This window comes from Mustela nivalis (assembly GCF_964662115.1).
Source record: "Mustela nivalis genome assembly, chromosome: 1".
NCBI lineage: Eukaryota > Metazoa > Chordata > Mammalia > Carnivora > Mustelidae > Mustela > Mustela nivalis.
Window position 1 is genome coordinate 72,151,700 of NC_139020.1, and position 12,202 is coordinate 72,163,901.

Sequence of the window (12,202 nt, forward strand, 5' to 3'; positions counted from 1 at the left end):
TTGCTTGTCTAAAAACTTTTTATATTTCCTTCAATTCTGAAGGACAATTTTACCAGGTAAACTATTCTCAGTTGGAAAGGTTTTTGTTTTGTTTTGTTTTTTTCCTTAGCACTTTGAATATATTGCACCATTCCTTCTGGTCTTCATATCTTCTGCTAAAACATCTGCTGACAATCCTGTGCAGGTTCCCTTATAAATAGTTATTTTTCCCTTGTTGCTTTTAATATTCTCTCCTTCTCTTTAACTTTTGACAATTTAATTATAATGTATTCTAGTGTGAGTTTTTGAATTTATCTTTTTTTTTTTTTTAAGATTTTATTTATTTATTTGACAGAGAGATCACAGTAGACAGAGAGGCAGGCAGAGAGAGAGGGAAGCAGGCTCCCTGCTGAGCAGAGAGCCCGATGTGGGACTCGATCCCAGGACCCTGAGATCATGACCTGAGCCGAAGGCAGCGGCTTAACCCACTGAGCCACCCAGGCGCCCTTGAATTTATCTTATTTGGAGCTCCCTGGGATTCCTGGATCTGGATTTTCTTTTTTGCCCTCAGGTTAAGGAAGTTGTCAACCATTATTTCTTCAAATAAGTGTTTTGCCCTTTTCTTTCTGTCTGCTCCTTCTGAGTCTCCTATAATGTGAAAATTGGTCTGCTTGATGATGTCCCATAAATTTGTTAAGCTATTTTCACTGTATTTTTCTTCTTTTTGCTTCTCATTGTTCTTTCTTTGTATTCATTGATCTTTTCTTCCACTTTCAGTCTGCTCTTGAACCCCTCTACTGAATTTTTCAGTTCAGTTATTGTATTCCTCTTTGATTTTTGTTTGATACATTCTTATATTTTCAGTCTTTTTGTTGAAATTTTCAATTTGTTCATGTATTGTTCTTTTGATCTTGGTGAGCATCTTTTTTTTTTTTTTTTTTAAGTCAGAAAACAAAAGTTTTATTCCTAAAGCTCTGCCATATTTCTAGCAGGTGCATCCTATGGTCACTTGCCATGAACCAGGTTGTATGCATAGCCAGCAAGGTCTGGCCATCAGCAGAAAAGGCCAGAAAGGTACACTGGGGTGGCTCTGTGTTGCTGCTGGTACTGATAACTTCTTGCTTTAGTTCACCTACAATGATCTTGCCTTCCAAGTCCCAGATCTTGATGCTGGGGCCTGTATCATCACAGAGCCAGTATACATTTAGGACTGAAGCACAGGGCATTGATGATGTCCTCACACTCAGTGTATAAAGGTGCTTGCCTTCGTTGAGATCCCACAGCATGGCTTGGCAATCCTTCCCTCCAGAAGGGCAGAGGGATCCATCTGGAGAGAAAGTCAAGTGTTCAGGTTGCCTATGTGGCTGATATGATTGGTCTTCAGCTTGTAGTTTGCCACATTCGATACCTTGACCAGCTTGTCCCAGCCAAAGGAGACAATCATGGCATTCTGCTATTGGGTGAAAACCAGACACAGGATACCTACTCTGACGGTATATTTGCATACACCCAGAGTATTCCACAGCTGATAATTTTATCTCAGGAGCCAGAAACAATTTGCTGGTTGTCAGAGAAGGCCACACAGCACATCTTTGGTATGTCCCATAAATCTGTGTGTGGTGGTACCCACTGTGAGATCCCAAAGATGAAGGGTTCCATCCCAGGAGCCCAGGAGAACAAAGTGGCCATCTGAGGAGATGACAATGTAACTAACAAAGTGGAAATGACCCCACAAGCAAGGGTTCCAGATATATGCTTAAACTCATCTGATGTGCCAGGGTCACTCAGTTTCTGGATTTCTTTCAGAATGGATTCCATACATGGCTGTACATTTGGTGTGTATGTAGGAAGAGGTGAGGTCGGGAACCTCCTATGTTGCCATCTTAAATCAGACTCCCTGCTCTGAGCAACTTGAAGATGGAAATTTTTTCTTATTTAGTGGGACTTGAGAGGTGCAAAGAATCACAGCTTTCTTTCTTCTCTTACTAAACTTTTCCATCTACTTCATCTTTCTCTTTGTCACTGTAGGTAAATTGGTCATACTCTTCTCCATGGGTAATATCGTCCTTCATTCACAAAGGCCCATTTCGTTCTCTCCTGCTCAAAAGCAAAGGTAGGAACAATGTTTTTGAGATGAATTTTTCTTATTCAGATTGATAGAACAAAGAAGAAATAATCTATGGATTTTCTCAGGAAAGTTCCCTTTAGATGATACAAGAGATGAAGATTCTGGGACATTAAGGGTAGATGGACTGTAGTGAGAATTCAATATAGAAATGTTTAATTTGGGCGCCTGGGTGGCTCAGTGGGTTAAGCTGCTGCCTTTGGCTCAGGTCATGATCTCGGAGTCCTGGGATCGAGTCCCGCATCGGGCTCACTGCTCAGCAGAGAGCCTGCTTCCCTCTATCTCTCTCTGCCTGCCTCTCCATCTACTTGTGATTTCTCTCTGTCAAATAAATAAATAAAAAATCTTAAAAAAAAAAAAAAGAAATGTTTAATTTACTCATCAGTTTGAAGCCAAAGGCTGAGAATGAATTCTTAAGACATCCTTGGTGCAAAAAAAAAAAAAAAAAAAATGGTTTTATTAAAGCACAGGGACAGGACCTGTGGGCAAAAAGAGCTGCACTGGGATCAAGAGGAGTGGCCCATCATCTATGTTCAAGATGGGAGCGAGTTTAGGTTTCTAAGGAATTTTGGAAGCAAGGTTTCTTGGACCTTGAGAGGGCTAGCTATTGTTGGGAAAAGTCACTCATTACCATCTAATAAAACCTTAATCATAAGACCCTTCAATTGGATATAAGTGGGTCATATACTTGGGGGATGACTGCCAACATGTATCTTGGGGGTTAGAGATAAAGAAAGTATACAAAAGAATTTTTATACATTAAAGTAGACTTAAAGGATCGTGTGGACTGGGATAAGATTAGCTTTTGCCCTTAGCAAAGTATTAACATCAACCACCTGAGTTCTTGGAGGAATGTCACTTTGCCTGTTTCAAGGACTTGTCAATGGGCTGTAGGCAAAAAACAATAAATTTTTCTTTTGCCTTTGTTACCGATATCAACTTTTATAATGACAGGCTCTGGTCATACAATATACAACATAGTTCCTGCTTTCATTAAGCTTCCAGTTCAATGGGATGAACAGAGTGAACAACAATAACCATTTTAGATTTATAATGTTAGAAGAGAAAAAAGAACATCTCATGATGGATAGTAATGAGGCAGAGCTACTTAGTAGGGTGGTTCAGAGAACATTCTCTCCCATTTTAGCAGGGCACTGTACCCTAGGTTCAAATAGCAACTTGCCCTTCCCTTGCAAATTGACTGAGATCTCAGTATTTCCTCTGAAATATTCATTTCCAAATTCTTAAAACCAAAGCAAAAGTCATCATACCTTATACTCTACACAAAGATAAACTCAAAATGGATAAAAGACCTCAATGTGAGACAAGAATTCATCATACCTATCAAAGCCTGTTTTTTTTTTTCCTACTTCAGTTTTACCCTTGAGGGTATGCCAGGTCCTTTTAGTTAAAAAGCTATAAACCCCAGTGTCCTAATATGCAAATAAGGCCAGGTCTGTAATTTTAGTCTTTTTAAACATATTCTCTTCTCAGACCTACACAAATATTTTTTTTAATTTTTTATTTTTTATAAACATATATTTTTATCCCCAGGGGTACACCTACACAAATATTTTGACTCAGGGTCTCCCAACAGTGGCAGTTTTGACATTTTGAGCTAGATAACTCTCTACTGTAGGGCTCTCCTGGATACTGTAGGGTTTTTAGCAGCATCCCTGGCATCTGAGTAAGATGCCGGTAGCATCTGCCCCCAAGTTATAGCAACCAAAAACATCTCCAGACAGGACAAGTGTACCCTGGGGCATGAGATGAAAGTCTTACCCCCAGCCACCACCACCTTTCCCAAGTTGAGAATCCCTGATTTGACAGTTTTCCTTTTGTTTCTGGGTAGAAATTCAATGTTAACTAGAGACTTAAACTACAAAGGATAGGCTTTTCCTGAGTTGTCTGTAGAGTACAGAGTTTAAGACCTCATGGTAATTAATACCCAACTTTTGGTGTTTATGAAAACTATATCCTCATTTAAAAAAAAAAAAAAAAAAAGGTTAAACACTGAAAAACTAACCACTGGGCAAGTGTTTAAACAAATACATCTGGGGGCACATCCTTTTTTTTTTTTTTTAATTTTATGTAGTTAACAGTGCAGTATTGGTTTCTGGAGTAGAATTCAGTGATTCCTCACTTATATACAACACCCAGTGCTCATCACAAGTGCCCTCTGAAGGCACATTCTCCTCCTGACAGGGGACACTGGTCTCTCACCAGGACAGGCTGGCACCTTGACTTCTGTTTAATTTCCCTAAGCTGCTGCAACCTCTGCTGTTTCAACAACAGAACATTTTATCTGTGTTTCTTACCACAAGTCAGTGGGGAAGATCATTCTCCTGGCTATCTGTATTACTCAGTCTTCAGGTCTGTACACTTTTAATTCAAATGGATGAAGCTGGAATTTTTAAAAAGGGAAGCTGAAAGACAGGTACAGAGCACAGCCTGTAATTACTCCCGTTAGGAATGTAACTTTCCACCCAAGCCAAGGAGCTGAGAGAATTCCTTCTCATCTCTGCTTGAGCCAAGAATTTATTAATTAATTTGCATATAATACTTAATTAATGAACAGTCTTTTCACAGACTGTCTCAGCAACACTTATCAAGCTGCAGTTTCTACAAACTGCCAGTTAAGATCTTCAAAAACTACCACTTAGAGTATTTTGACAAGATTTTTAGATCAGGGATTTATAATAAAGAATATTAATGAATATTGAAATTATATAATTCTCAGTTTTAATTGTTCTCATAAAACATTTGCCCTATTTCCTGTTTAAAAATATTTTACATGTGGATTGTGAAATGATATCTTTGTTCTTCAAAACTTTTTGGGTTTTTCGGGTGCCTGGGTGGCTCAGTGGGTTAAGCCTCTGCCTTCGGCTCAGGTCATGATCTCAGGGTCCTGGGATCGAGTCCCGCATCGGGTTCTCTGCTCAACAGGGAGCCTGCTTCCTCCTCATTCTCTCTCTGCCTGCCTCTCTGCCTACTTGTGATCTCTGTCTGTCAAATAAATAAATAAAATATAAAAAAAAAAAAACTTTTGGGGTTTTTCAATAAAGTTAGCTCACATCAACCTTCTGTCCAACAATTCTATTCCTACAAAATGCAAACACACATCCACAAAAGGCTTATACAATAATGTTCGTACCAGTCTTATTCAGAATAGCCTAAAGCTGGAAACAACACAAATGCCCATTAGAAAAATGATAAACTGGGCGCCTGGGTGGCTCAGATGGTTAAGCGTCTACCTTCATTTTGGGTCATGATCCTGGGGTCCTGGGATCAAGTCCCACATTGGGCTCCCTGCTCCTTGGGGAGCTGCTTCTGTCTCTGCTTCTGCCTCTCTATCTCTGATGAATAAATAAATAAAATTTAAAAGAAGAAAAGAAAAGGAAAAACGTTAAACCAATCCTGTGCTATTCACACAAAGGAACACTACCTAACAGTCAATAGGAACAAAGAACCGTAAGTGCAACAAAATGTAATCATGTATATTGCAGACATTATGACAAGGAAAAGCAAAACATCTACGATGATAGAAGTCAGAAAATTGTTACATGTGGTTGGGGGTGGAAATAGATCAGGAAGGGCCATAAGAGGATTTGGGGTCTAATGGAAACATTCTATTATCTTATTTGATGATAGTATAAAAGTTTATATAAATTATCAAAACCCATTGAGCAACCAAAAATTGTTTTACTGAGTATAAATCAAACTATAAAAATGCAAAAAATGTATTGCCTATTAATTTTAGAAAAGAAAAGGAGAAAAATATTTATAATCCTACTATTTGAATATATTTTTATTATTCTTCCATATCTCCTTAACCTGTAATCATAGAAGTTTTATAGGGATTGATCCCTAAATGCCTCTTCTTTTCTATTTTCACTTGTTCTCTATGATTTCACCTAGTGTCCTGGCTCTTAGTATTAGTTGTATAATTAATGATTCTCCAGTTCTGATGTCTACATGGATATCTAATGGATATTTCAAACTTAATATATCTAATATTAAGATCTTGAATTTGCCACCAAACCTTCTCTCATCTTAGTTTTTCCCATGTCAGTGAAAAAAGAAACCCATTCCTCCAGTGGCTCAAACCTAAACTCAAAGTATGTTTTACTTACTCCTTTCACTTATATCCACATATTCAGGAATCCAACCATTTCACATTCCTTCAACTGCTACCACTCTATTGTGAGCCAGCAAAAAATCTAGTCTGGATGATTCTAAGTCTTAAACTAGTTTCATTGCCTTTATCCCTTCTTCTCTACAGTCTGTTGCCCAGACAGCAGTCATGAAGATATTCTTAAAATACAAATCAGAACCAGTTTCTCATTTTCTGAAAATCCTGCAGTGGCTTCTAGCTCATTCAGGGTGCTGTGCTCAAAAAAGCTTTAGATCTGCCCACCCCAACCTCCACTTACTTCTTAGCTCCCATCTACTTTCACTGTCATCCTCAATCCTCTCCTTCAACTGTGTTGCCCTTTTTCTCGTTCCTGAGACACACCAGGAATAAATGCACTTCATACCCAGGCTCTTTGTGCCTAGAAACCATCCCTGAGATGTCTGCAGTATTCCTCTCTTCATCTCCAATAGGTTTTAAGTTAAATGTTATTTTCTCTGTGAGGCCTTCCTCAGATACTCTAGCTGAAATTTCAACCTCTCCCCATCCAACACCCCAATGTTGAGTTTGTCTGTGTAATTTATTTTCCACCTGGCACAATTAGAAAGCAAAAAGGAACATTATTGATAATTATGCTGATACAACAGTCATAAACCAGGAATGTTCCCCTTCCTGCCTTATTTTTTACTGTAGTTTTTATTTGGTTAATTGTGTGATTTTCCTCCTCTAGAATGCAGGCTCCTTCAGGGCACTAATTTTGTGTTTAGGCACATAATAAATGTTTAGTAAATATTTGTTAAATGAATGCATTTTTAAATCAATATAAATGATTTGGCAATGTTTTTTTGTTTGTTGTTGTTGTTGTTGTTGTTGTTGTTGTTTTGGTTTATGTTATCAAATCCCCCACTTTCTCCTATTAAGGTAAATGTCATTCATACTCTGAAAATGTTTGTTTGCAAAAAGTCTTAAATGGACAGATTCATTAATGGAGTCAAACTCAAAAGTAAGTTAGGGTGATACACAACTGGAACAAAAAAGCACGTACTCTTTTGTAAACAAATCTCAGTGTGGAGTTTTTTCAGCTAAGGAAAAAATCCATGTCAAAAGAGAAAGTTTACCTGTTTTTCTGATTGTTATTTTTTAGTAAAGTTTCACATGGGTAGAAGGATCTAAAGCTTCTTTATCAATTGAAGAAAGCTTATGATTGCCAATTTGTGATGAAAATGAAATATTAAGGAAATAGTTATTGGGTATCTATTAAGTGGAAATCAAAGAATTGGATAGTAGGACAACAGAGACATGACGAGATGGTAAGGCAATGAGGGAAAAAAAAATCTGTACTTGCCCCTGCCTTAATCTCTGCTAAGTCTCTAAACAGTGTGTTCCCCTGCTCATCCAGCTCCCTTCTCTCAAAGCACTGCCCACTAGGGAACACTGATATTCCAGCTATAGGAAGAGAATATGGAAATGCCTTATTCCTCTACTTCAGCACTACCACAACTAGTTAGGAGATTCAATATTAATTTATATTTAATCAGAAATCTTAAATTGTAATAAGGTAAAAATAAAGGGAAACAACAGAGAACAAAGGACTAATTTGTAAAATGGAATGTTGTTAAAATGGGTTTCGTGAAAAGCTATCTCCCAGATGCCTACATTAGTGAATTGTACCACTATCCACCCTGATCCTCAACAGAAATGGGAAAGGGCATCGATTCTATTATCTGCCTCACTTTCTCTTACTGAATTGCTTTCTCCTACACACCACTCATTGGTTAGAAACCGTTTAAGTCTTTCTGAAACCCATCTTTTCTTCTCCATTTCCACTACTATTTCTGTGTGTGTGTGTGTGTGTGTGTGTGCTGAATGCTTTCAGCTCCCATCATATCCTAACTAGCCTACTCTAATAGTCTGCTTCCAGTCTCATTTTGTCATCCCACCTGCTCCTCTTTCCAGTATATGGCCACAGTGAACTTTCTAAAAGGCAAATCTGATCTTGTTACCCTCACACTGACATTCTTCAAGAATCCCTCTGGAGTCTTTAGATTAAAGTCAACAAGTCCTTAACCTGCCCTCAAGGCCCTTCATAATGTTTGTCCTTGCCAGCTCCCCAGGGTTTCCCAGCCTTCTCTACAAATTCATAAATATTTATGTTTGGGGAGCCTGTGCAAAGTACAGGGAGAGCACACATGAGGTGGTCAGGAAGGCATCATGGAGAAGACTCTGTGGGGGTGCAGATAGATGCTTTCCAAATAGGCAATGGGAAGAAGAGCATTCCTAGGGGAGGGAACAGGATGAACAGAGAGGATTCGCAAGACCTGGTGAAGAAATGGGGTTTAGTTCAGTAGAGCTGAGGGTTACAATACAATGTGTTGGGAGGGGAATATCCTGAAGTGAGGAAAGAGGTTCAAAGGTAAAATTTCATAGGGCACCTGGGTGGCCCAGTGGGTTAAAGCCTCTGCCTTCGGCTTGGGTCATGATCCCAGGGTCCTGGGATTGAGTCCGACATCGGGCTCTCTGCTCAGCAGGGAGCCTGCTTCTCCGCCTACTTGTGATCTCCATCTGTCAAATAAATAAATAAAATCTTTAAAAATAAAGAGCTATCCTATTTTTTTAACAAAAAAAGTAAAATTTCATAAATGTTTGTATGTCAAGGTAAGGAATTTGAATTTTGAATTTGAAATATGGAGAAGTAATCTTTATTCTACTAAAAATACAGCAGGCTAGTTAAAAGGAGAGATGGAAAAAACACAAGAGTTCAGAAATCATCTCTGAAAAGAAATCATTTTATGGTCGATCACAATAAAAGGTTGTTGACTATAAAATATAGGACATTCAGACAATGGAATATGATTCAGTGCTAAAAAGAAATGAGCTATTGAGTGATGAAAATATATGAAGTAACCTTAAATGTATACGAAGCAAACTTAAATTACTAAGTGAAAGAAACCAGTCTGAAAGGGTACATACTATGATACCAACTATGGTTGATCCTTGAACAATGAGGGGGGTTAGGAGCAGCAACCTTCTGCACAGTTGGAAATCCATGTATAACTTTTGAGTCCCTAAAAACTTAACTACTGGTAATCTACTGTTGACCAGATACTTACTAATAAGTCTATTAATACATATTTTGTGTAATATGTATTATATACTACATTCTTAAAATAAGCTGATGAAAACATTATTAGGAGAATCATAAGAGAAAATAAATTTACTATACTATATTTATCCAAAAAATCCATGTATGGAGTGCCTGAGTAGCTCACTTGGTTAAGTCTTTGCCTTCAGCTCAGGTCATGATCCTGGGGTTGGGCTCGCTGCTCAGTGGGGAGTCTGCTTCTCCCTCTCTTTCTTGCTCATTCTCTCTCTCGCTATCTCCATCTCTCTCTCTCAAATAAATATATCAATTTTTAAAAATCCATGTATCAGTGGACCTGCAGAGTTTAAACCCATGTGTTTCAAGGGTCAACTATATTTGACGTTATAGACAATGTAAAATTATGAAGACAGTGAAAAGGTCAGTAGTTTTGGGGATAAGGGGAAGGAATAATGAGGTAGAGCAGTGAAAATACTATGATATTATTATGGTATATATTATATATTTGTCCAAAACCATAGGATGTACAAACCAAGAGTGAGGCCTAATATAAATTATGGGCTTTGAGTGATTTTGATGTATTGATTTAGATTCATCAATTATAACTAATATAACCCAGTGATATGCTATGCAGGTAATGCAGGGGTCAAGATAGGTGGGGGAAAAGCTCTGTACCTTCCTCCAGTTTTGTTCATCTAAAAACTTTTTCTTTTAATAAGGTCTTTAAAAATAAAAAAAAATTGTAAAGAAATTTTTTTTAAAAAACCCATATCATATGTTTCGCCTCTTACTTCTCACTTCACTGTAAGAAATTATTACAGTACTGAAGTGATATTACAAAAATGTAAGTCAGATCATGTTACTTCCTGCTTTAAAGCTTCCATAGCTTCTCAGGGTATTTGGAATAAAATTGAAAATTCTTACCTTGCCTTCAAAAGCTCTAAGTAATCTTGCTCCAGACTTCCACTTTAACACTGCATGTCTTCCCTTCTTTGCCATGATCATTATGACACTTGAGTCATATGACGTCTCTTCTGTTTCTTACCCTCACCAATGTCAATCCTTCTGTAGGAACTTTGCACTTGTTCCTTCCCCCTGAAATTCTAGTCATCTTGATTTGTACATGCAACTCCTGTTTTTGTTGTTTTTTGTTTTGCTTGTTTGTTTTATTTCAGAGAGAGAGTGAGGAAAGGAGCAGTGACAGAGAGAGAATTTTGAACAGACTCCCAGCTGAACATGGAGCCTGGTGCTGAGCTCAGTGTTACAACCCTGAGATCATGACCCAAGAGGAATCAAGAGTCTGACGCCTACTAAACTATCCTGAGCCCACCCCCGCCATCCATCTCCCATTTATCATTCAGATTTTAGCTCAGCTGGCATCCTGTCATAATTATCTTAATCTTTTATATACTTGCTTATTATCTCTCATACTAGTATATAAATTCCTTGAAAAAGACCTTTTCTTTCTTTACTACCCTAATGCTGTCACCCAGAGTAATTTCTGGCACACAGTACATGCTCAATGAGCCTTGCATAAATGAAAGAGAAGGTAAAATCCCTCTTTTATAAAAGAAAACAAAATTGATATTAAAGTAACTGTTACGTTTTTAAATATGATGTGTTTATGTACATATATTTGCAATGTCCTTCCTTGTAATGAATTAGCAAAAATGGAAAACCAAGCAGCAACCAAACAGAAATAAAAATGTAAAAAAAAATGTGAAATAGATCATAAAAATATAGGTAGCCATGCATGTAAAATATTTAACGGGTGAAGTTTGCCTTTTCCTGCTCCTGCAAACCAAACAGTTGTAAGGAGAATAAAATGAGGAGCAGGAAGAGCTCATCCTTGATCCCATCTGGAGAGCTAGTACAAAGAAAGACTTAGAAGAAAGGGGACGAAAACATGCTGGGGTCACAGAAGGAAACTGAGTTGAAAGGAGGGAAAAAATCTGCATTCCGAGTCATTTGGAACAGAGAAGGAAGGGAGACATTATCTGAAGACCGTGTTCACCAGAGGCAAACAAGCTGAAAAAGAAATCGACATCTGTGAAAGTCTCGTGTGCCCCAGATCTGAGGGGGCAGATGAAGATTGTTTATGTAGCACAAGAAGGTGTTGGGAGAAGGAAGGAACAGGCTCACATGGAAACATATGCTTGCTGAAGCTACTTGAAAAATAAAGCATGCAGTGGAGAGAAACATCTGTGTTGCACACGGACAGACCACCAGTAGTGAAGCAGGCTTAAGGTAGAAGGGAAAGGCGTACACAAACAAGATCGGACATTATGTCTTGTCAAAATGACATGTAAAGGCACTGGGTCTGCATCTCATTCTCTGGTGAGTTAATGGGAACTCAGCCATCTGGGGAAATCAAGGATGAGTAAACTGCTGCTTTGGTGTTCTCACAGTTTTGCAGACATGACAAAGCATTCACAAGTTTTTCCAGGGCGACTCTTTTTTTTTCCCCCCTACTAGGGGGAAAAAGTAGCTTTAGAAAACTATACAAATCCTAGGTTCCTCTATTTTCATTAGTAACTCAGGACTGAAAACAGTGAGCCTTCTGGTCTAATGAGCATTAGTTAATAAATGGTAAAGACTAAACTCACATGCAGACTTTTTGATTGTAAAATACATGGACTTTATATAGTGTTTCTCAAACTTTAAGATACATATAAATCACCTGGGATCTTTTAAAAATACAGATTCCTTAGTGGGTGGGTACTGAGATTCTCATTTCTAACAAGTTTCCATGTGGTGGTGATGTTGTTTTATACTATATCATGACATCAGTTGTTGAGTATTACTATCAGTAATTATCTATGTGTATGGAACACAGGGAACTATGGCTTTATTGCTTTGGGAAACA

The 12,202-nt window shown here is 38.0% G+C and overlaps 2 long non-coding RNA genes and 1 pseudogene across 4 annotated transcripts in view; 1 reads left to right on the top strand and 2 right to left on the bottom strand.

Moving 5' to 3' along the window:
• Positions 1-12,202, top strand: part of LOC309854363 — a 470,028-nt gene that overhangs the window by 351,724 nt on the left and 106,102 nt on the right. The window contains exon 8 of one of the 2 annotated variants that reach the window (XR_014306184.1): positions 10,512-10,946. The exons of the other annotated variant lie outside the window; for it this stretch is intronic. This is a non-coding gene — a long non-coding RNA (uncharacterized lncRNA). Of the gene's footprint in view, positions 1-10,511; positions 10,947-12,202 lie in introns of those variants that run through there. 2 annotated transcript variants of the gene reach the window in all.
• LOC309854373 overlaps positions 1-12,202 on the bottom strand; it is a 331,707-nt gene that overhangs the window by 6,319 nt on the left and 313,186 nt on the right. The gene's annotated exons all lie outside the window — the stretch shown is intronic.
• LOC309841114 (small ribosomal subunit protein RACK1 pseudogene) lies at positions 924-6,700 on the bottom strand (annotated as a pseudogene). Its single transcript has 2 exons — positions 6,538-6,700; positions 924-1,734 (listed from the first exon to the last, which is right to left on the bottom strand). The product of its transcript is annotated as a small ribosomal subunit protein RACK1 pseudogene (transcript).